Source organism: Apaloderma vittatum, unplaced genomic scaffold, assembly GCF_000703405.1.
Source record: "Apaloderma vittatum isolate BGI_N311 unplaced genomic scaffold, ASM70340v1 scaffold5853, whole genome shotgun sequence".
Lineage (NCBI taxonomy): Eukaryota > Metazoa > Chordata > Aves > Trogoniformes > Trogonidae > Apaloderma > Apaloderma vittatum.
The window spans coordinates 78,397-102,612 of NW_009709715.1; positions in this window are offsets into that span (position 1 = coordinate 78,397).

Here is a 24,216-nt window from a genome sequence, read left to right on the forward strand (position 1 = left end):
AACTTAGCAGATGGTAAACTACTACTTCCCTTTCTCCTCGCTACAGGACTATGTATATTATGATCAACACCTCCATCCGTTTTGTTTCTGGGTGTGCTCTGACCAAAGACATAGGAAAACTTTACAAAATAACCATTTCCTGAATTTACAACTGCATTAGCAACACAGGAGAACAGAAAATGTTCTTACCATATCTGAGAGACCAAGAACACAGACACACAGCATTTGAACTAAGCCAATTCCCTGCTTACAACAGGAGAAGTTTTCACCCTTCCAACTGCCTGTTTATTAAGCCCCTCCCTTCTCTCTGCTTCTCCTGGGGCTCACCTGCTGGCAGTTAACAGCTCCATGGTTCAATTTACTAATTCAGCAGAAAATTGTGAAGCAGGGGCAGGGGAAAGAGAGATACAGTATGTTGTTGCCTGAATTCAGCTGTGTTGCCTAACCATCTGATGACTAACAAGTCATATAACCCAATTGGAAAGAGCCAGATCAAGAAACTTTCTATACTTAACTGTTGAACAATTAGACTTGCATTTAGCCGATCATTACTGGCTTGTAGCTCTCTTTTCTCTGCTGCTGACTCCTGCAGTATGACAGGAGGATTATCCAAGCATCTCTTTATCCAGTGAACAACACAGAACAAAGCAGCAGAAAGCTCTTCACATTTGCCTGCACTTGGAAAATTTCCCAAGAAGGACAAACTACAGCAGTAAGATCCCTTTATGTTTCAGGTGCAACAAGTCTATCCAAAATAGCTGCTTACAACTGAAACAAGAGACTATGAGATACTGACCAAAAACTGGAGTATTGATCAAAGGGAGTTGAGGTCCCTTTCCTCAACTAGAAAACAGAAGGCAACTCTTCCCATTTTCCATTGCTTTCCTCACTTCCCTTAATAACAGAGGATTGGGATCCCAGATGGTAATGGCAGTCCAGACCTCTTTGGCCTCATCCACTTTGGGCTTTGACTGCATTCAAATATAGCTAGAAAAAGGATAATTAATTAGCACTGTCAGCTAAGTTTTCAATTTGTCTATATTCACACTTCCAGCTACAGTGAGGAGTAGAAAACGGAGGCCAGGTAGAAAGAGCACAGACACAGCTGTGCAGTCAGGCACTTCTACATCATCCCAGTCTGTCAGGCCACAGTTCCAGAGCAGTCAATAGTGGCCAGTTTCCTATTCACACTCCTCTACAGCTACAATAGCATATCGAGCGGCCCCTTACATTCTGGTAAACACGAATCTCCCTGAAGCTCGATGATCTTTTCTGACAGTACTTGATTATATAAAGGACAGGGTGTTGTGCCTCGCAGCCTCCAATTTCTCAGGTTTTGAAGGAGCTTGATCTTATAATTAGCTTTTTATTTAGCATCCCTCTGCTTTGCTTCACACTGGATCTTCCAGCCTTCTAACAATGAATAAGGAGGTCCATGAGCCCCATGTGGCTGTCAGGCTTTCCCCCAGGCTCCCTCTGTTTTGTCACCTGGGTCTGCAGATTTTATCTTCTGGTATGGAGAAGATCCTGTTATCATTGTGTACAGCACTTCAACAAGCATTTACACTGACATGCTTGTAGCAGGTTGGTAGATTGCTTCTATAACGCTCAGAAGAAGGAACAGCAGCAATTTATTATTTCTTTTTTTGCACTTGTAGTTTACTTAACACTGGGGGCCTAGCCCTACACTTGAGCTTCTATGATAATAGCACCAGCTGTCACACTGTAGACCAGGAGTGTTAGATCAAGTGCTAAATCTTGATTCAGTATATTGCAAGGCAAAGAGATTTTGTTAGATTAAGTTCAGTATGTGACAGATCCATTTCTTCAAAGTCACATGCACAAAGAAATTGAGCAAAGAACCTGCAGCCTCCAAATGAAGGGTGGCCTATTTGCAGAGATGAAAAACCTTCAGAGCTTTCCAGAGTTCTGGTATTGGAGGACGAGAGACCTGTTAGAGCTCACACACAATCATACTGGTTACACCTTCCTCAAATTCTTTTCAGCAAGAAAATGGCAACCCCTCAGGTTAGCTGATATCCATGAGGATATCCGTCATTCCATGCATTATTCCTTATTTATTAAAGCTGACTGTCAAAGATTCATGCAATATCTAAGACGACTCATTAATTGTTTTCCAAAGGTTTCCAACAACATTAATGCTCTGAGAAAAAGAATCTGTGAACAATTTTCACCTAAGTGAACTGAAATAAAAAGCAATGTAGTTTTTAATAAAGGGAGAAATATGTCATGATAAGACACTTACTTAGAATAGATTACATCAACCGTCATGCCATTTGCACCTAAAAACCACGCAACATAATGCAGCTAAATTCAGCACACATAAATCTAAATGTGGCTAACCACATTAGTCTGTCCCTGCAAAATGAAATGACCTGTGACTAACACAGATGAAACTGAGGAAAATCATTTGTAGTGCAACATGCACATCTGTTTGGGCTGCACTCAGTTTTAGCTGTTTAGGAAATGAAGACAACAAGGAAAACAGGACCCTTTGTTACGCTCAGCAAGGCTGAAAGCTCAGCAAGCTTTACATGCACACTAACAAATTATTTTGCCAAAAGACAAATTGTTCAATATTTTGCAAACATTGTTTTTCCCCCTGAAGGACAGTTATTTGGTTTGATATATTCCCATGATCTCCAGGGGACTACACAGAAACAAAGGCACATATAAAGACAGAGAGAACAGTAATGAAGTCAGATGTCCTGGGGTACTGATAATGTGCTTTCAGGTCACAAAGTAACTACATCTAATGGAACTTTACTTAGTAGAGGTATATACAGTTGAGAAGTAGGAAATCAGAGACGTCTGTGTTAAGGCCCAAAGCACTGTAATAGTTTATTCCATCTGAGGGTGTGGCCTCAGCTTAAGGTCACCAGATACATTTCCTAGAGGTAGATAGTTGAGGCAAAGGATCAGACATCAATGGTTACAAAGGCCTGATGTTTCCTGAGCACACATGACCATTATATTGCTGTATACGGACTCAGTATCCCTAACTAGCCACGTGCTTTGATGCTGGGGGTATAAGACGCTATTTTAGGGTCGGTGATTAAACAATTAAGCTTTTTCTACTAGTAGGGGGTTAAGCAAGAAAGAAAGTTCCTGGTCTCTTCATTGTAACACACAGAAAGTTTAATGTGGTGCCACATATGTTAATCACGTAAGATAGCTTTAGGAAGCAACCACAGATCCCATGACAAATCTTTGTTATGCCAGAGACAAGGCTTAGTTCAATCTGAGTTGTAGTGAACAAACAGGCCCTGCCAAAGAATCTGGAGAACAGAGACCTCACACCTCCTGAAGCTGCACATTTGGAAGTGTGGATGAAAAGAGAGATGACTAAGATGGTTTGAGTTTTGCACCAACATTAAAATTTGATCAAGCAGGAATTAGCAGTCAGGACAGATGACTGCAGCTATGCAGGACCTCTTCTTCTAAGGCCAGGAACAGAAAGAAAGAAATGTCCTAGAGCATCGGAGCTGGATAAGCCATTTTCCAGTACCCTTCTGAATATAACACAGTGAAATGGACTGGCTCTCTGGAGAAACTGAGCATGTAAACTGAGTCCCAGCCAATACTATATGTTTATAAGCAACAGTCTGATTCAGCCAAAGAATTCTTTTTGGATATTTTTGTTTAAATGAGGAAGAGAGAAACTACTGGCAGCCTGCCATTGTAATGTGATAACTTGGCAGGAAAATGTTTTGTGTTATATCACAACCATATGGTGGTGGAAAAGAATTTTTTTCTATTAAGTTCCTGTGACAGTCCATTCCCATTTTTAATGCAGCCTTTCTGCATAAGAAGGATATTTTTGCTTCTCAGTTCTATTACAAGAGGTGTTAGTATATATCTACACTTTTATACCTAGTAACTGTAAACATTAAAAACATTTCGGTTTCAGAGGTACAGTTACCTCTTCTATTGTAAAAAGGTAAATGAGCACACTGATGGAATGTAGCCTCTTTGAAGAGTTAACCTTGGTTTCCTGGGGGAAGGCATTCCTTTGTTTTTTCCTTATTTTTTTCTTTCTTTCTTTCTTTTTTTTTTTCCCAGAGGACGAGAATACCGTCCAAATCAGCTGCAATCAAGTGAGCTCTGGCATTCTTTGGGAACAGAGAGAACAGGAAGATGTGTGGGAAGTTGTTGCTTGCATTTCTCTCTTCACCAGCTCCTCTCCATTCCACGAATGGCAACAATAAATAGATTCCCTCAGGTATCTTTTCATTGCTAGTAGAAACCCAAAGCAATCGATGCTATAGAAAACTGAGTTTTTCACAGATTATTAGGACAGGCTCCTACTCTGGTCCAGCTGACTTTCTCCCTCTATATGTCTAGGTCACTATGCTGCTCATGGTTCCAAGTTTTGCAATCTTCTATCTTTGTAACATAAAAATGAATAAAAGTACACAGAATTTCTTTCCGATTAACAGCAACCCAAACACCATCACAGTCGTCTCTGGAATCATTTTTTTTGCCAAGGAAGCTGAAATACAAGATTACACACAGAAGTGTCTAATATCTAACAAAGCTTTCTCCAGCAGAGCAAACAAATTTCCATTACAGGTTCCTGAGGCTGATCCGTGTAGGATCTTAGTTCAGAGCACACAATACCCCTTCAGCTTGCTTTTGCCCAGACAACTGTGATTGTACTCTTAGAAGTGCATAAAGGAATGGGTAGGTAGTTGGATTCCACTGAAGACCTTTGGCCTGCCATGGCTACACTGAAATGCAATAACACATTAAAAAATGCCCCTGAACACTTCCAGATGCTTGAATGTGAACATCTACACAGTCAGGCAGATAGGATGGTTCCTGGCATGCTTCTGATCCATGCAAAGCAGAACGTGCCCCTACAACCCCACGATGTTCCAGGAGGTGTCCCCAACTTACACATGTGGAGGCCCACATAGCTTCCAAGCGTAATCACTTGCTGTTATGTGCCCGTGAACCCCAAAGCCGTGATACTTTCCTAATTCCCAACAGGTTTAAGCTAAGCAATTCCCATTGATTTCAGCTATGGACTGCTGTCAAGAACTAGTCCCACTCTATGAGTGAAATGAACAGAGTGTGGCCTACATTTGAATTTGCTTCAAGTCTTTCATGATACTCTTATGATCTGGATGCATAAAATAACAGATAACAACTGAAGCACTGAACTCTGGAATGAAAACCCATAGGGCGGAGTTCGTGAGAAAATGATAGAAAATTCGACTGCTGTGACTTGTTTGATGGCAGTGCTGAAGTTTCTGCACTTGCTCCCTGAGTAGAAACATTGCCAGGGTGGGTACAAATGTGAGACAATTTCAACAAATGGTCCATAACTTGCCTACATGTTAGAATTCAATTTTCTCTGCCTTCATATACCTTTATTGCACTTCTTGGAATATAACAACCTAAGAGGTTTCTCTTTACGGCATGGAGCGTATGAATGTTATAAAATAGTGTTTATAGCAGACTATCCTCAAGAATTATTTACATTACTGTCAGCTTTTTTAGAACACTTAAACTGGCCTTGTCTTTAGGGATTTTCTTTTTTAAAAATGCCCCTGTCTCTTGCTAAAGTCCTTCACACTTCAGCCAGAGAAACCACATTTTGCTGTGTATGATGTATTTCTGACTGACAGCATAGTTTGCAGCCTTTAAAAATATGCATATGCAGTAGTCAAAACATAGCACACTTGCAGCCCCTTGGAATCTTAATTCCAAGTGTGTCTAACTTGCTATAAAAACTTACAGAATAAGCAGTAATCAGAAAGAGTGAGTTTTGCAGGATCCAATGAAACAAAAGAGAAGGGTTTTATCTTCTGATTTTCCAAAGCAGAATTGCAAAACAAACAATATAGCCTCAAAGCAACAAATCTGAATTGCTCATGGTATAGCTCAATGGAGAATAAATACACTCTGAAAAGAAAATAAGAGATTAAAGAAAGACTTGACTGTCATTTACATCTGTTAATATGGAAATTATTAAAATAAGTAAATGCCTATAAGAAGACATTAAGAGTTTTCACCCAGATTTACAGTTTGAATTTGATTCTGTCATTCCTTCTTATATACAATCCAACAGAGCTCAAGCTACCTAAAAAGCAGCATTATTACAATAATAAAGAAGACTGCTATGCCTAGTCATGAGTCGTAACTCTCCCAGTGAATGGCATACCAACAGTAAATGGGCCAAAAATGCACATTTCCTCTATCTTATCTCTTAACCGTACCTCCAAGCAAGTACCATTTGAGTAAAGCTTTGTATTCTGCAGGCATTATTACCACCTCTTTCCAAAACTTTGCTTGCAAGTCAGCTGTAAATGACATTGAGATCTTGTGATGGTTCCCCCTGAGATCAGTGCTTTGACTTCGCTGCCTCTAGGATTGCAGTGGTATGTGGGAGCTACAACCATATAGCAGCTTAAGACTTCCAATATAGACTTCTGGAGAAGTAAACTGAGGTCTCTGGTCAGGTCCCAGATATATAGGGAAATCCAAAGCCACTTCAATCCAGAGATCACCAAATCGAGACACAATCACTTAAAATGTTCCTGCGCACAGAAAGAAGTCAGCAGGCCTGGAGAGAGCAAAGTCAGCACGCCTGTTGACAAGAGACTAGACAGATACGTTGAAAACCAACTTGTGCTATGCCTAAGAGCAACTAATTCTCTCCTCATGTTCATTACATTTTGTCTCCTCTTTATGTGAAAATGATCATTCTGACCTGCAGAAAAATGTTTAATTATGTTTAATTATGACTCAGTTTCATGGTCAAAGCATTAAGTTTTTTCAAAGATATCTTACAGACTCAGAATGAAAATAAATAAATAAATAAATAAACCCTGTTACCTAAGAGCCCATTGAAATTCTTTAAGTCCCTAGGCATGCATTATGTATTCACCAAGTTTTCTGCTGGTGATGTAAGTTAGAAATTCTCCTGCTGGTTTTGATTACAGCTGCAGAGTCACAGATTTGAACAGCAGTAGACAATCATTCTTCTGAGCCTGCACATAAATATAAAACGTTTCCTTTTTCCTTATCACATAAACCTTCCACTATGATTACTTCAAAATGAATTCCTGTTTTCTTCAGATTTTCTCCACTTATCGTTTTACAATTAACAAAATGTATTCCATCCAACAAAGCTCTGTTATTTGCATATTCAAAGGTCACCATGCAGGTTAAAGTTATTTAACTATGAAAGAGATGATAATTTCACAACCCTTTTACATGCAGATAAAATACAAAATTACCTCTGGGTTTTTAATTTGCACATTTACAGACATAGGATAAAGAGTTTTACGATAATGGTATAAGCAGCATAACGAACTTTCAATTAGGCTGTGACAGCTCTTCCTTCTAGTCTTTACATTGTTATTTTATTATTTAAAACACTGTCATCTCTTTGAGGGAGCAACAAAGAATTTTACTTGCTACACCCATACTTTGGAACCAAAATGGCAGCTTCTCCCAAGAGTGCTCCTGCAGCGTGTCAAACAGACGCGTGCACTGCTTCGCACACAAGTGCTCCTTGCCAAGCACAGTGGGAAAGAGATGGAATCAGATCGAGTTAGATCCACAGGCCACCAGGTTTTATGGGTGTCCCCAGCACTGAACAGTCCAGATCATCATATTAGAGCAGTGATAAATGGCAAAGGAAAGTCCTAGATATTGCTATAGCACTCTAGTGGGGTTTTTAAAACTTTATTTCATGTTGTCTTTTTACGAACACAATAGAAGTCCTTCTGGATGGGAAACCAAAATTATTCCTGGAAAAAGCAATGCTTACAGAATTTCCTACGGAACTGTAAAAAATCGTAATTCTGCCCCTCATCGAAGAAGTTCTTGGCATACCTCACAGAAAATTAGATTCCTTGGCATGACACTTCACCCACCTGAGATAAACAAATGCAGCTGAGCTAATTATGAGTCCGACCCATTTCAAAGTTAACCTTTTCTCACTCAACGCCACATCCAGGCTCTTAGAATGAAGAAAAAGAGCACCAACATTTCTTAATATTATGAACTACTCCAAAGTCAGTTGCTGTGACTAGTTTCTATTTGTGTTGAAAGCCAGCCACGTCAAAGTCATATTTTGGGGTTTTGTCTCCAACTGTCAGCACTTTTAAACCAGACTAATTGATTGCAACAAAGCAATTTCTGCATTTTTAGATGTCTAATCAAAACCTGCTACTGCAACTTGAAAATTCCTAGAGACACAAACACTAAAAAACACAAAAATTATGTGAATTTAATGAAAAATAAGATCCTGCAAACCTCCAGAAATCAACATTATTTACTGAAAATCACAAGTAATTTTACATCTCAGTTGACTGCAATAGAATGCAGCCATTTCTCGTCATGTCTGATGTAACAATATTGCACACCGATGGTAAATCTTTTACAAATGGAACAATTTTGAAGGGTGTAATCAACGGGTTGTACAAAACAACAGCCAATTTACTTCTCTCTCAAGCACTCTGAACAGCAAAGAAAGGTCAGAGACATACGCAGGCAAAGGAACCCTTTTAGTAAAGTCACAATAACAAATGACTACCACAATAGGTCTAGAATAGTTGTTGAGCTATTCTATTGTCAGAGGTTTTACCCTCCTTGACATGTGTCTTCCTTGTCTTCATTTGTAATGAATCCCATCTGGCCGGGAACTCAGGCAGCTCGACAGCTTACTCAGTGAAAGCAATCTCCCTTTACCCCATCCTGCGTCACCTTAAGAGATCTCTGCATCTTCTCAGATACATCTAATTTTATTTCTGTCTCAGTTGTAGGTTGGTTTATAGGGGTAGGAGAGGAGGAGGCAAATGCAAGTCAAAATGAATAGTATCTTAATAGTACAGATTACAGCTGTCATTCTCCCCACAGTAACTGCCTTCTCCAAAAAAAAAGAAGATTCAAATTAACAGTACAAACCACACAATTTTAGAATTAGAATTAGAATGGAATTTTCAAGACTTCTACGTAAAATACAACCACATTCCTCACTGCTGGACATGGGAACCCCAATCACAGAATTACAATAGCAAAACCAGATGCTGTGCTTTTAAAAGGCTATTTAGAAAGACATATGTAATTCAGAAGCCTGGTACACATAAGACTGCAAAAGAAGTGGTTGAAGGTTGACTGAAGGGGAAGTCTTAAGAAGAACTGAAACTTTTTAGTAGAGTTGATAAAAATTATAATAAAGAGAAACTTGGTAAAGTGCATTTCTCTTCGCGATTTCATCTGGAAGTGGTTGTGTGAGAGGCACTACAAAACACTTCCGTTTTTAATTAATTGGATATTAGGGAAAATTTCTTCACCAAAAAAGTTGTTAGGCAGTGAAACAGGCTGCCTAAGGAAGTAGTTGAGTCACCATCCTTCTAGGTGTTTAAAAGACATGCACAGGTTGTGCTTAGGACATGATCTAGTGGTGGGACCTGACTAGGCTTGATGATCATAAAGGTCTTTTCTAGCCAAATTTTATAGAGCTTGATACAACACTGAAGCTGAAATGAACAATGCTGAAATGTCTGAACTTTAAGAAAATTGTTTGCTATCAACATTCAATTTGAAGCATGAGATTTCACATAGCTTAAGGAGTTAGAAGTGTTATTGGTCATAAAATTATTCAGCCCTTTAAAACTATCCAGCTACAATGTTAATCTTGGTAGTCTTTCTTGACAATGGATTAAACAGACTTACCAGATGCTGAATAAAAATAGTGTTTCCTTTTATTGGATCCACATGTATTCTATTTAATATGATCAAAACCAAAGGAGGATCCTGTTTTCACTATAATTTGTGACTTGATGTAAATTTTTTTTTAATTCAATAAATTCTTTTTCCTATTTCCTTTCTATCATACCCAACTGTACACCTCTTCAGATTAAATAAAATAATAAGTTTTTTTGGTATTGCAGAAGGCATAGGAGTTGTCAGTCTTTTAGGATACCTGCTGTCTTGGTACGCTTGCCTCCATTCTGAGATATGAAAGGCTCTTTGAATGACACTATAACATGAGATGTGGAATAAAAAGATCCAGTCTTCACCAAACTGTTTACCAGCCTACGGTGAGGAGTAACCAAGACTACTGGATGGAAATGGAAGGAAATCTTTTAATAGTTGATTTGACAAAGAAATTGAAGTTTCAGGCCAACTCTCTAGAAATTCATGCCAAATTCAGATATATTTTGGCTTTAGAAAAAGGAAAAAGAGCACACAAGAAAACAAGACTTGTGTGATCATACTATGCAAATGTTTGCATGCTCGTCCATCATTGCCACCATTTTCTACCCCTAATAACCTGGACATCCAATAGCCAATGTTAATTAAACCTGGCACAGCAATGGAAATTGAACACAAAAATTCCCACAAGTTTCATGAAAACAAACAGCAGACTAAAGGAGGAAGATCCTGCTAGTGCACACACTGAGGGGAAACCTCAGATGTGAGCTCCACGAGTAGTTACCAACAGCTTCACATTAGCAAGAGTTCCATATGCTTCTATTACAACTCCCAGCATGTTTGACACCCGAGCACAAAACCCTGGAGCAATGAACACTAAGAGTTCCGCCACTTTGAGGATGGAAATCAACTTACAGAAAAAGAAAGCAAGTTCTTCCAACAGTTCACCACCCAGTGGCTAAGCTCGCTGTAGGGGAGGACAGTCCTGTCTTCTCGTTGTCTGAAGTAGCCAGGTAGCCTGCACACCCAGTGGATAATAAAGGAAAGGCATTTTAGTTGTTGCTGTAACGCAAGTTAGAACAAAAATTTTTATCCCACCCCTATTTGGGATGGACCAAGAGGAGAAGTGACTCAGAGGTGTCTTACTCTCACAGAATCTCCATGGAGCCTCAGGTCATGTGTTACACTTTATTCAGGTGTGTGCTCCACTGCATCACCCAGGAGCTAGACCAGATCAGGCACTAAACCACAGCACATTTTCCAGCAAAGAAAATGATCATTTTATTCTTTAAACACATAGAAATACTTTTCTCTCTGTATCTTTTAAGTAGCTCTGAATTTCAGCTGCTGTCACACTTATTTTCATCTTCTGTCTCCAGTTCATTTGATGAATCTTAGGGAGATTTTGGAACAACTTATTTTTTCTCTTTTACTAAAGCCACTCTTTTTTTTTTTTCTTTTTATCCTATCTTCACTCGAACATTTTTATGAATACAATAAAAAGGCAAAAGAACCACATATTTAAATGCTCTGCTTGTGCTACAGAACCACACTCTCACCTTTCCTAACCTGACTGCATATCAGTGCCACCGGGCTGGACGCAGGAGGGCACAAGGCATTAGCTTAGCATAGGCTCAGTTAGACCCTGAGGTCTGAGGGCATGGCTGTACACAGAGACTCCCCTTGGAAAAGAAGCAAAAGGAGAAAAATGCTGCCAGTTGCACTCAAAGCCAAGTTTCCCAGAAAAAAAAGCATAATCTAGAAATGGAAAGAAGGTAAAAAGATCTTGGCCGAAGGCAGAGTTCCTTCATTCTAACAGGGAGATTGTGGTTGCAAATTCCTACTATCTCTTCCCCCTTAGAACAGCGAGAAGTTTTCCATGTGCCCAGGACTGAAGTGATGTGAATATGGAGCCACTAACGGGCTCCAGAGATTAGCTAGGGAAGAAGAAAGAAAAGAGTTCAAAGTAGAGCATTTTGTGTATAAATTTTACTAGCGGTAGTCCTTAGAGAGAGGGAGGAGTCTTTCTTTTTTGGAGTGTGGGCCGAAGAGTAAGTGGAAGGCGTTGTGGGTCAGATTAGATCAAGATACTGCCAAGTTTTCCAGTAAGCTTTCTGAAACCATAACATTGCAAATGACATTCCTCTTGGGCCTCAGTTTCCCACTGTAAAAAGACAACTCGTTTTATGGAAGCTGAAATATGGCTGTTATTTAGTGTGAGCCCTTGTAAATAAGAATCAAGGAGTGGGGGGGTTCCAGACAAGACAGTAGCCTGTGAAAAGCAGAGACCATCATGTCTCAATGCTGAGAATTTATTACTTCTCAAGAACCATACCCACCAGAGTTTAAAACCCTCCTGTGTCTTAATTCTGGCTGAGTATGAAAGTTTGACATTTCAAAGATTCCTGTGAAAACAAAACATTCTGAAAAGTAACTTTTTAATGGGGAAAAACATTCATTCTGAATTTATTCTTTCAATGTGAGGGGAAAATAGGATGTATTTGTCCAACTCCATGGGTTCTCTGTGCCATACTAGGACCAACTCAGGATATTTGGACATAAGGAACTTCTTAGCTCCTTTCCCATGCTGTGGTAAGAATAGCCTAGAAGTCCTCAGAGGCTCTCAGACTATTCAGGATGAAGACAAGAAGATCACAATCCCAGGTTATAAGGCTCCTTGGAGCAAGAATATTCTGGAAACCAGAAGGTTTCCAGTAGCACAAGCAAGCCAACTGGTACACAGTATTTTTCCCAGAAACTTGGCATTTTGGTCCAAGTTTCCTGAAACACAAATAGTTTCCATTAAACATTCATCTGTGAGTAAATTTATACTGTCTGATGAAATCCATTTAACTGAGAAAGGGCTTGCTATCATAGAACCATAGAATGTGTTGGGCTGGAAGGCACCTAGTCATCTAGTCCAACCTCCCTGCAGTGGGCAGGGACATTTTTAACTAGATCAGGTTGCTCAGAGCCTCATCACTGATTCCCATTCATACTTCTGTGGAGAAGGGAATGGGCCATAAAAATGTCTGAATGGGGACCTGAGGGACATTGAAGTAACAATCTTTACTCTGGGGGTTAGGAGAAGCCCCATGCTCTTCAGGTAGAAATATTTCTAGGTGTACTTTTCCATCTGATTTGTCTCTCCTGCATCTCATGTTATATCTGCAGAAGAAGACAGACTGGACAAAGGAGCTAAATGCCATTTACGACAATCAACACTCTTAGCACAGGCTTTGAAGGGAAGTTGTTTAATGAAAGTTGCCATAAACTTAGCTCCCTACCCCACTCAATAGCTAATAAAATGTGGTTCTCAAGCAAATAGCCTAAAGTAAATGGAAAAAAATAAGCAGAATTTAGAACTGAAAGGATTTAGTTTACTAATTATGCACAAAACATTGACAGTCCAAAACCCAAATACACAAAATTAAGTATTATATCTCCTGAATAACACAGAAGACTTCATTGCCTAAGTACATTTATAGGCTTTAAGATGTGTATTGAGTTTCAGACTTTCACAGTATTTTCTAAAGCTCTTGGGAAATACACTTACCATGTTCTAATCCACACCCTGTTGATTGCTGCTGCTGTTTTATAAGGTACAAATTAAACAAACTGACAAGAGATCAACCCTAAAAAGAAAGGCTGATTTGTAACTGCAGCAAGTAATCTTCTAAATGTAAAATCATTATGGCTAACATTAATCCATTAGTATCCTTAGCATACTAAACAAGAACAGTAAAAGCTGTTCTAATTTTTATTATCTTTTCCACATTTTTTCAAACTACCAGCACAAACTTCAAATGACACAAACTCTTAGGAAGTATAAATCAAGAGTGATTCAAACACAAAAGCAATTTGGCAGTATTGCATCACTTGATACCTGCATTCACATCACCAGCTGACTCATCCTCTCAAGTTCTAGACAATGAATCTATTATGTTATGAAAAAAAAAATGTAATTTTTATTGCTTATAAACCAACCTTCACATAACATCCCTGAAAAAGCCCTGATTATCCATACAGCTTTCAGGGCTAACACTAATCAGAAAGTCCCTACTTCTTTTCTGAATTCTTGTTTATTTTCCACCATGCCATAGGTCACTCTTGGATATATTTATTTGAATTCTCCTTTAAGCAAAAGCATCTCTTTAAGGCGTGCTGCATGACCAAACTGTCAGAAAAGCATAATGATGACTAGCAATCATTGTGTACTATCATTTTTCTCACAAAAATAAGTAGGAGCAAAGGTGGTTTCTTGCATTTGAAGCTGATAATATCTAATGAACATCCTCAGCAGCTGGCGCAGATAACCACAATCTTTGCTACAGAATGAAATTCTACATCAAGAGAGCCCAAGGAAAGCATGTAATTTCTTTCTTCATGAACCAGTATGTGCTAGACAAAAATAATAATAAAAAGACATTTTAAAACTTTCAGAGGCTGCATTTTGCCTTTATAATTGAGCCTTTGGAAGAGACATTTCTGGAGTGAATATGGATGAAATTATTCCACTGAAATGATTACTTGAAACCTACTTGTCACTTAGGGGTTCAGATCCCATCAGTATCTGCTGTAGTCACTCTGGAATGACCTCATGTTAAAGATTAAACTCTCACTATGACAGCAGATCATCTCCTAGATTCGGTTTGGTTATTTCCCTGGCAGCTGATATGCCTTTTCTTAGGCTGGATTAATTCTCCTATATGAAGCAATGCTGCTAGGTAATAGTGTTCAGGAAGGATCTATATGTACTGAGTTTTAGCCCTGGACTAACTCTTTCCAGTTGGAGCTTTGGTGCACAGCAAGATTGCAGGAGCAATCTTTCCAGAAACTGTCTCCGTGGTTCCCCTGGATGATCCCTTAGTTTTCAGACTTACTTTCACCATTCAGAAGGACATCCAAATTGATTCTCTGATAGGTGATACCTAGCATTCATGGATCTCATCTCTTGATGGCAATCACACATTTTGCTGTACTAGTTTTGGTGGGGATAGTGTTGTTTTGTATTTTTTGTGGCAGCCTACGTGGTACTATGTTTTGGATCTGTGACCAAGACAGTTTTGATAATACATTGAAGTTTTAGCTGTTGCTGAGCAGTGCTTACATGGCATCAAGGCTTTTTCTGTTTCTCACACTGCCCCACCAGCAAGGAGGCTCAGGATGAACAAGAAGCTCAGAGGAGACACAGCTGGGACAGCTGATGCCAACTGACCAAAGGGCTATCCCATACCACATGATGCTGTGTTCAGCTATAAAAGCTGGGAAAAGAAGAGATGAGGTAATTTGAAGTTCTGGCATTTGACTTCCTATGTAACCATTTCATGTGGCACTTTCCTGGAAATGGCTAAATATCTATCTGCTGATGGGAAGTTACGAATTAATTCCTTATTTTGCTTTGCTTGTACATGTAGCTTTTGCTTATAAAACTGCCTCTACCTTGACCAACAAGCTTCCTCTCTTTTATCTTTCTGATTCTCCCATCCCACTGGGAGCGAGTGGGCGAGCAGATCTGTGGGGCTTAGCTGCCTAGTGCAGTTCACCCGCCACACTTGCTATAAAGCCCTGGAATGTCATTCAAGAGCACTTACCTAAGTGATCTTCTTTGATAGCATCTTATTACTCCTGTCCCACTGACACTTTTAGGACACCCTAGGAGCCTAGTCAGAGGAAATTTGGGGTTCATTTCAGTACTTAGGAAATGAACCTTGCTTGGGGGCTTTTGTTTTGATTGGGGCTTTTTTTTTATATATTATTGGTATAAAGGCCATAAATAAAAGCCTTCCTAGATGAAGAAAGCATTTCCCAAATGTACAAGCTGGACCTTCTCACTACGTAAATAGCAGGTAAATAGAGGGAGTGATTTCTTGAGCTTTTACTCTGCTACACCAGTTGCCTGAGGTTGGCATTGCTACACACTCTGCACTCAATACTTTATCATGGAAGAACAAGCTCAAAGGAGAGAGGAAGGAAAGGAGTGGTTTTTTCCCATTAAAAAAGATATTTTTAAAAGAGATATAAATGTCTGTAGTGACTTGTTTTGCAGAATAATGACGAGACTCATCTGTCTAGTACTGTTAAATCAGCAACAGGTTTAGATGTCTGCTATACTGAAAGAGAACAGAAATGTATCCAATGTCAGGGCTGAGTGCACTTCCACACAAAATGAAGGCAATATATTCCTTGTCGGGAAAGACTGCAGTACACAGATTAAGGCTACCACTACCCCATTCTAAGCTGAAATGGTTTTGCTGCCCACCAAGAAATTGTTCCTCTTCCCTTTGTGTAAATGAACGCTTTAAAGAAAATCAAGACTAAACTTCATTGGCTCTACATCCTGAACTGTAGCAATACTGTTACAAAAAGAAAGAACTAGCTCTAGTCACACAAATAAAAGAAACTTCAATCCAGTAGAAACTATTATAATACAAATTTGTCTTAAAATATATTCACAGGGATGTTGCCACAAGATACTACTGTGACCACCTCCCATAGATTAACAAAGCTTTGGAATAGCCAAAAGAAAAAAAAACCTCATCAAATTAAACATTAAAAAAGGGAAACAGAAGCAAAGTAAATATTAATCCTGGTTAGAACAGACTGTTAGGTGTTCGGTTAGGCACAGCTAATAAACAATCATTGAATAAAGTTACATGACCTGTATAGAACCATGCTGGCTCTGCCTCTTGCCAGCAGGATGGTGTATACCATAGCTTATTTTGTGTATGTAGCATCCTCAAATAAAAAACAATGGCAATGCCATCCTGCAAAAAATCAAGACAGCAATAACCTACACTGCCTCTGGTACCCAACAGAACTGTCAGCCTGTTCCTCTCAGGAGAGAAGCTTCCTTCCTCTAAACAATACCATATTTGAGCTCTCTGTTCTTTCTCCTGGGCCTTTTTGATTTGCCAGCTGCGAATCAGACTCCAAGCTGACTCTCAGGGTTCGGAGTCTATTATCAATGGGGCTGGTTGCCCTTCTAAGTTCTCAGATGGCTCATATACCCTCTTACACACCTTAGTCTGTCCTAGAATGCTGATGTAACATTTACTTGTTGGTGGAAACTCACATGCACTACATCTGTAAGTGTTAATGCACCGACTGCTTGGCTCCTGCCTTTCTCTCAGCACTGGCATGGATAAGTGCTGTAGGGCTCCCTGTACAGCTTCTCATGAGAACAATCTGATCAGCTAGGAAGAAAGTAACCAAAATGTAGACATAGACTAAGCATGTTTTCCTGGACAGTGAGGGAGATCATAGTCCAACAGAAGTCAAGTTTTTCTGGAGAAAAAGAACTCCTGTACTGCTTACAGTAGATGTGGCTATGCTGATGCACAGTTTCAGTGTTTGTTTTCCTAACATTTTGGTTATATTTTGCCAATATTTTATTTTTAAAGTAAAAATATTACCTAAATGGATCCCACAGTTTTCTTTGCTTGTTGCTCTAAAAAGAGACTCATCAGATGGTTTGTGTAAAAGGATTTTCCTAGCCCCTTCTTGGCCTGAAATGAAAATTCACTTCAGGAAATCAGAGAAGAGAGATATTTCTGCTGGAGCTAGAACTGATGAGGTTTCTAGGTCTAACGTGTTTGAGAAAAGTCCAGGTGCAGTAAACACCACAGTGTGATTAAGACTGGACAGGTGCTACCACAAGAATAAAGGCTACAGCACATCTAGCAATGATTGAGGGCAGTTAATGTTTTGATTCAGTAAGTTATTAATATGACTCATCCATATGTTACCAAATATCACACCCAGCAAGTGAAAATTGAAACATATGCCTGTGAGATATAAAAGGGAGCTTTTAAGAGAGGCCTTGGCAGAATGGGTAGGAGGGAGGGGTAAGAGCAGGAAGAAAAGAATAAGGCCTTTCTTGCTGCTTGCTTCATCAGGTAAATCAAATGCATTAAAGTTTTCTGGTAAAGGAAAATAGGCAAGCCCCAGCCTTTTTTTTCAGCTGGCCTACCTTCTCCCCCCTGACAAAGAACGAGACAAGGATGGAATAACAGTTTATGGAGACACCATAGCACTGTGCAGAAAATAAGTATCCCCTGAGGCACTCTGAGATGTTTCTGATTCCTCCAATTTCCCATTCCTTCAGCCTTTCCCTAATCCCAGTGCTACCTCAGGGCCCATGCAAGCACAGAGGAGCACGCACACATATGAAAATGAACTTTTTGGGGGGTCTGCCCCTAAGTTTACACTAATACCTATTACAATTTCTTCACCATTTCACATAGCAAGATTCACCAAGGTAGTGGGAAATCATATAGGGAAATTTAATTCCTTCCTGTGTCTATCTCTCCAGTTATTTTCAGGAAGAACACCACTAGATGGCACTGGGAACTGTAACCGCCCTGTACAGAGCACTTGGGCTCTAGCTGCTTACCTGGAAGGGCTGCTGATTAATTTGCCACCCAGGTTGGAGCACGGCTGCGGCGAAGGCAGGGCAGGGCAAAGAGCATAACACGTCACTCCCACCAGTCTTGTGGCAGTAGCAGTTCTCCCCATCGGAAATCAAGGGAATGGTCAGTGTTTTATTCTCTTCAAACCACACTCAACATTGTATCGGCTATCTGGCATAATGGCTCCACAGGTTATTTGTCAGGATAAAATAATCATGGACTAATGTTACTACTCACATTATCAGCAACATTGTTTTCACTTCTGTCAGATTCTAAGTGTGGGGAGGAACAGTGCATTCATTACTATGAACTACTGCTATACCTCACTATGTGTTCTCTATCCTAGCGTCACTAACAGGGCTGACAAAACCCACAGAGCAATTATATTTTACATAAGGTTATAGTTTCTGGATGAAAAACAAGCCTCCTGTGAAACTGCATGAAAATACATTTGATCAAGGGACTCCCATGATTAAATGTATGCTCTACATATATGTAATTGATATAACTGGGAGATCATCAGCCTATATTCCAAGTTTGTGATCCTAGTTGTCAATATACAATGCTTTTAAATCCAATCACATAATATTTGAGGTACCATACACCATGTGTCTAAAATAAAATCCTGCCAACACACACAAAAGAATGCATTCAGCATCCTAGACCTAATATAGAAAACATACGTTATTTGTAGAGCATTCACATATGTTAGATATTTTCCCCTCCCCTTCTCTCTATGTGAAAAACTGGCACAACTGCTGTTTCTAAGCAGGAGATCTTCATGTGAACATGCGACTGCAGCCAGTTCCACATTGGTGAAGACCCTTTAATTTCAGTTGGATCCATTCACTCCCAGAATCAGGCCATTGCTCTGTGAGGAGTTGCTTTAATGCTGCTCGGTACCCTTAGATAGTCAGACTGGTCAGAAGGAGCTCTTCCAGCCTAACCTCTTAAGAAACTCTACCTTGAATGTACTTTGAGGTCTGAACAGAACCTAGAACCATAAAACCCAAGCATTGACATGACTTCCTAGGTGCCAGTGACCTCTGGCACCTAACATATATTTCTATTCCTTATACTCACACACACCTTCTAGAGAAATCTTTTTACTAAGAATTTATTATATACTAGTTATCTTCTCTCACTGGCCCAGAGCCAACAGGACAATTGCTCCTCTCTGTACTCACTGGGCTTCATGAACACAAGATGCTTGTAAGCTCCCTCCGGCCCAGCTTCAATTCCATTAATACTCACTGCACCCAATTTCCAACTGTTTTCTAATGAAAGATGAAAGACTAGTAATTTGTATATTGTCAGCTCCCTATCTCATATCAACTCAGCAGGATGGTCACCTGACATATAGGTCATGAACAGTGAAGGAGGTCATGGGTTTTCGTGGAGTTAGAGGAAATCTGAAGTGGAAGCTGTGTCATAGAATCATAGAATCATAGAATGGCCTAGGCTGGAAGGGACCTTTGAGATCATTTAATCCAATTTCCTCTATAAAAATAATTTTCAAAGTAGAAATATTTCTTGGGTGTGAGGCCCAGTTACTGAGTTCAGTCTCATCACACAGACTGGCAATCTCAGAAGGCATTTTTTTAATCATTCCATGATACTCAGAAGCAAAGTCAGATACCCAAAAGTTAAGCAAACAGATGTATTTTAAGAGACTGTGAAAAGTTCTTTTTGGAATTTAATCACAGACTCGGGGTAATGAAAAGAAGTCATTTCCCATATGCTGCTATTCAGGATTCTCCTAAACATCAGCCAAGATGTTACAGCCATGTCACAGGTCTAATCATTTGCAACAGCAAGCAATTCATGAATGCAACAATGTAGTTGGGTAATGTAGACAATGCATTTGAGAAGAGATCAATGCAAGCCTAAATTCACTGTCCTAAAGGTTACCCCAGATCTACAAAGCAATATGTGAGAAGCCATTCCACATGGCCATAAAGGTAAGGTCCAGTCTGGTAGGCCGGTGGGCACAGATCTGTGACAAGCCACACGGAAAGGTGAAAAATTTATTTTTTCCTGATTGTTAAATATTTTTTTTCAACACCTGACTTTTCCCTCCTACTTTGAGAGGAAAAGACAGAACCATTCACTGAGTGTTACCAATATTCCCAAGATTTAATGATCCCAAAATTGAAGTTTTTGGCAAGTTAACTTTTCTACCGAGGAACTGGCTTACAATGTATTAGCTCTTTGCTACTACAAAGATCCATCATAAAACAAAACAAAATCAACAAACACGCTCCAGCTGGTGTCTGTAAATCTGACCAGTAAAAGTATTTGGACAGCCCTTCCATAGGTCCTGGCTGACTTCCCACTAATGTCCCAATTAAGGCAGTCCTTACTCAGAATTCCTCAAACTCAGAAAGTAGCAAATCAGAAACCAGGTAATGCCTGTCCCCAGAGGTGTTTGGCTGGCTTTCTAGGTGGTAAGTAGGCAATGAGATGCAAGTCCTCCAACTGTGGATTGCAGCAAGCCATCTTAACAGAATGGCTGACTTCACAGTTTCAGCTTTGCAGGACTTTGTATAAATTAGGAACCCTCTCAGCCTACGGTCTGCTTGACAGTTCCTTCAGATTATGAACATTTTTATCTGGGTCTTTTTTAAAAAGTAGACTTTATTCTGTCTTTGGCATTAGCTGCAATCTCATGGATTTTCATAATATTATGATAGAATGATGTACACAACCAAATTTTTTTTTCTGAGATTTATGCTCACCATATAAAGGGATTGCAACAACCTAAAAAATAACTTTCTTCTATCTTTGGAGATTGTTCCTAGTCCAAAGAATCCAAAAGTAATGCTGCAAAGGCAACAGTTTGTTAATTTTTTGCTTTGTCAAATGGTAGCATCTGTTGCCATTCCCATTTACTAGGACACAGTACATTCACAGAATTTCATTCCCATTTAATTCCAAAGTTCCTTGACACTGAAAGCAAAGTCCATCCATATCCAACTTGCTACACACTATGAATTCTTATGAGCAGGAGAGAACTCCTGCATAACAGCTACTTTACTGGAAGACTGAGTGTATGAAAAAATGAACACCTTATCTATGCAGACTGGTCTCAGGACAGACTGACGATCACTGAACTGCTGAAAATAAGCACACCTAATTTCAGCCTCAGAGGTTTCCCCATATGTTACTGGATTCTACCTTCTTCCTTCGATACCTTTAAAAACTGATTTTGCTGAAAGACATGTGCATCCTAGAAATGGATTCCTCACTTTTAATCCTGAAAATCTTGAGTGCTTATCAAGACCAGGAAATTTCATAAGAGAAAGACTTCCACTTTTCAGAGAAGGAATTTTGATGTTTCTTAATGTGTATGTTACAGAAGTCAGGCAGCCTCTGCTTTCCTGCTACTAGTAAGAACAGCTAGGATGAAATAACTATGAGACTGAGAGCCCAATTTCAGTACCCAGCCAATCTGCTGACTTCAATTAACATTAGCAGCATTCACAGATACATAGAAAAGAGAAAAAAAATGCTAGTTCTCTTAAGAGATGGAAAACACTGTAAAGATACTGATTTCCCTCTTCCTCCCTATGCCTTAGATTATTAAATATTAACATGCCAATTAATTATTAACATGCCAATACATTAATGGTCCAAACTTTCACATCAAGCAGCAACTTAAATAATTAATTTGAGAGAATAGAAGATAAACATCTAATGTGTTAATTGCTTGAATGAGTACATGGTGGGAATCAGGACGATTGCAAGGAAGGCATAGGGAAGTATTATTGGATCCAGAATCATTCCCACGGTCAAGAATGAGCTCTGCTTGCTCTTTGCTCCCCTTTCTAGCTGGGTACCCCAGCCTAGATTTCTATTCTTGTAGACAGGCAGAAGGGGAAGGGGGATGATATATTTGAGGCCAGAACATCTGCACTAATGGGTGGAAGAAAGAACTAGATTCCCAAGAAATCCTCTGGCTTAAGAGAAGGCCAGGTAACTAAGAAGCAGGGAACGTAACTACATGATAACTTTCAGTGGAGGTTTAGTAAACATACACTGGCTTCCTGTGACCGGTTAGAAACTACTGTTAAACCACATCTTGACAAACCTGTGACTGAATAAGCAGGTTTACATTTTATTATTAGGGAGGGAGTGCGGGAACTTCAAGCACCTTGGAAGACTGCTGCCAAAATATTACCCTAATACTGCTTTCCCATACTTCAGGTACAGATGCTTTTAATATGTGAGCATTAACACTCTGCCTTCCTAATTATGCAGGCCTAGACTCTTACATCATGCTTAAGAGGTCATAAACTTAGTGCAATAAATCTCAGCTAAACCATTTAACGCAAAGTGTGTTTAGCACTACTTAGAAATTACTTTCAGATTCCACATTTGCAGGGCTCATCTTCCACAAGATTTTGAAAACAAAAAATTCTTTCTTCTATGAAAAAGCCATGTTGTGGGTTTTTCAGGCCGACAGAATACTCTCAAGAAGGTTTGAACATTTAAGGGTGAATGTTCAAAATGGTATTAGAAAATAGTTTGAGATTAATTAACGTCTCTCTTCTTCTGCTATGAAATCAGTTCTGCCTGTATTCGAGCTGCCGGAGAAACCTCAGCTGCCACCCTTGAATTGTATTACCAGTGATCTTTGCAAGGCAAGGCAAGTAAACATCCACATTTCCTTATGGCTTTGGCTTTCTTGGCCTGTATGTGCAAGCTGACTAAAACAGAGAATAGGATCAGCTGCTGCAGTGTTTCCAAAAGAGGAGATGAGCTCAGTGTTTCAATCCTAAAGACATGCACCTAACTTATGGAAGCAAATTATTTAGCAGAAAAATGAAATGGGACATTGGCTTGAAGTATTCTGGGGAAAGTCTGGTGTGTGAAAAGATTTGTTGATCATATCTCAGCTGCCAACATATCTCCAGGCTGATAAAGAGGGAGGGAAAATAACTTTTTGAATATGCTTCCTTACTGTAAATCGCCTTTCTTTTATGAAGTTTAAGAGATCCCTGGACAATCTTTACAGCTGGCTGGCTCTCCATATATATGCTTAGTTTGTTTCAAACGAGCAACAAAATGAATTAGAGTCTTCAAGTGATTAATTACTCATGTCCATGTGGGGTCTTTTGTTACTCCCTAATAACAATACCTTATATTGCATTTGTACAGACATATTGTATCCTTATATTTGACATGTGACAGGAATTATTTCCTCGTGAAAATAACACCTTGACAATCCCTAAGATACCAGCAGTACATCTTCTGAATCCACCACTAGATTGATGGATGAAAGAATATTATTTAGTGATTCGTTCTTCTGCATTTACAGGATAGTTTATAGATGCTTCTACAGCAGTATAGGAAATTTATATTGACACTGACTGAGTAGCAAACACAAAGGCAGCAAACAATCCAGTCTCTGAATGAATTAAATCCATGAGCTTGCAGAAACAAGTACAGGTCTTGTAGCACATGTTGAAATCAAATTGTGGATTGGTCGGTGTGCTCGATATTTACTGCATCTTGTCCATTAGCTGTCTTTATGGCATGTCTGGAATCTACTCCAGGGACCTCTAGGCTGGACATTCCCTTCCAAGCACTGGAGAAGGAAATTCATAGATAGATAGATAGATAGATAAATAGATAGATAGATAGATAGATAGATAGATAAATAGATAGATAGATAGATAGATAGATAGATAGATAGATGGAGGGATGGAGGGAGGGAGGGAGGGAGGGAGGGAGAGAGGGAATTATTTCCCAAGTCTTTATTCAATGGCAATTGATTACACACACATGTAGAAGTTAAAGTAGACAGCAAGTCACTCACTGAAGCTTGCAGGAGCACTCCAGGTTGGTGTTAAAATGTTCAGCTAAGGAGAACACCTCTCCCAGCCATGTGGCTCTTTGTCATCTAGCCAAGAGTATCTTTAGCCAGGACTGAAGGCAAGATCAAACAGAACTGAGGACTTGATGACCACAGAGTGTGTATTATGACGAAGTTATTTAAGACAAATTCTAGTCTGATTCTGCTGCCTAGGGGCTGCTAGCAGTCCCACCAGCACTATCTTATCCCTGTTTCCTCGCTGCAGAATGAAGCTTGCAGCTTCCTTCCACA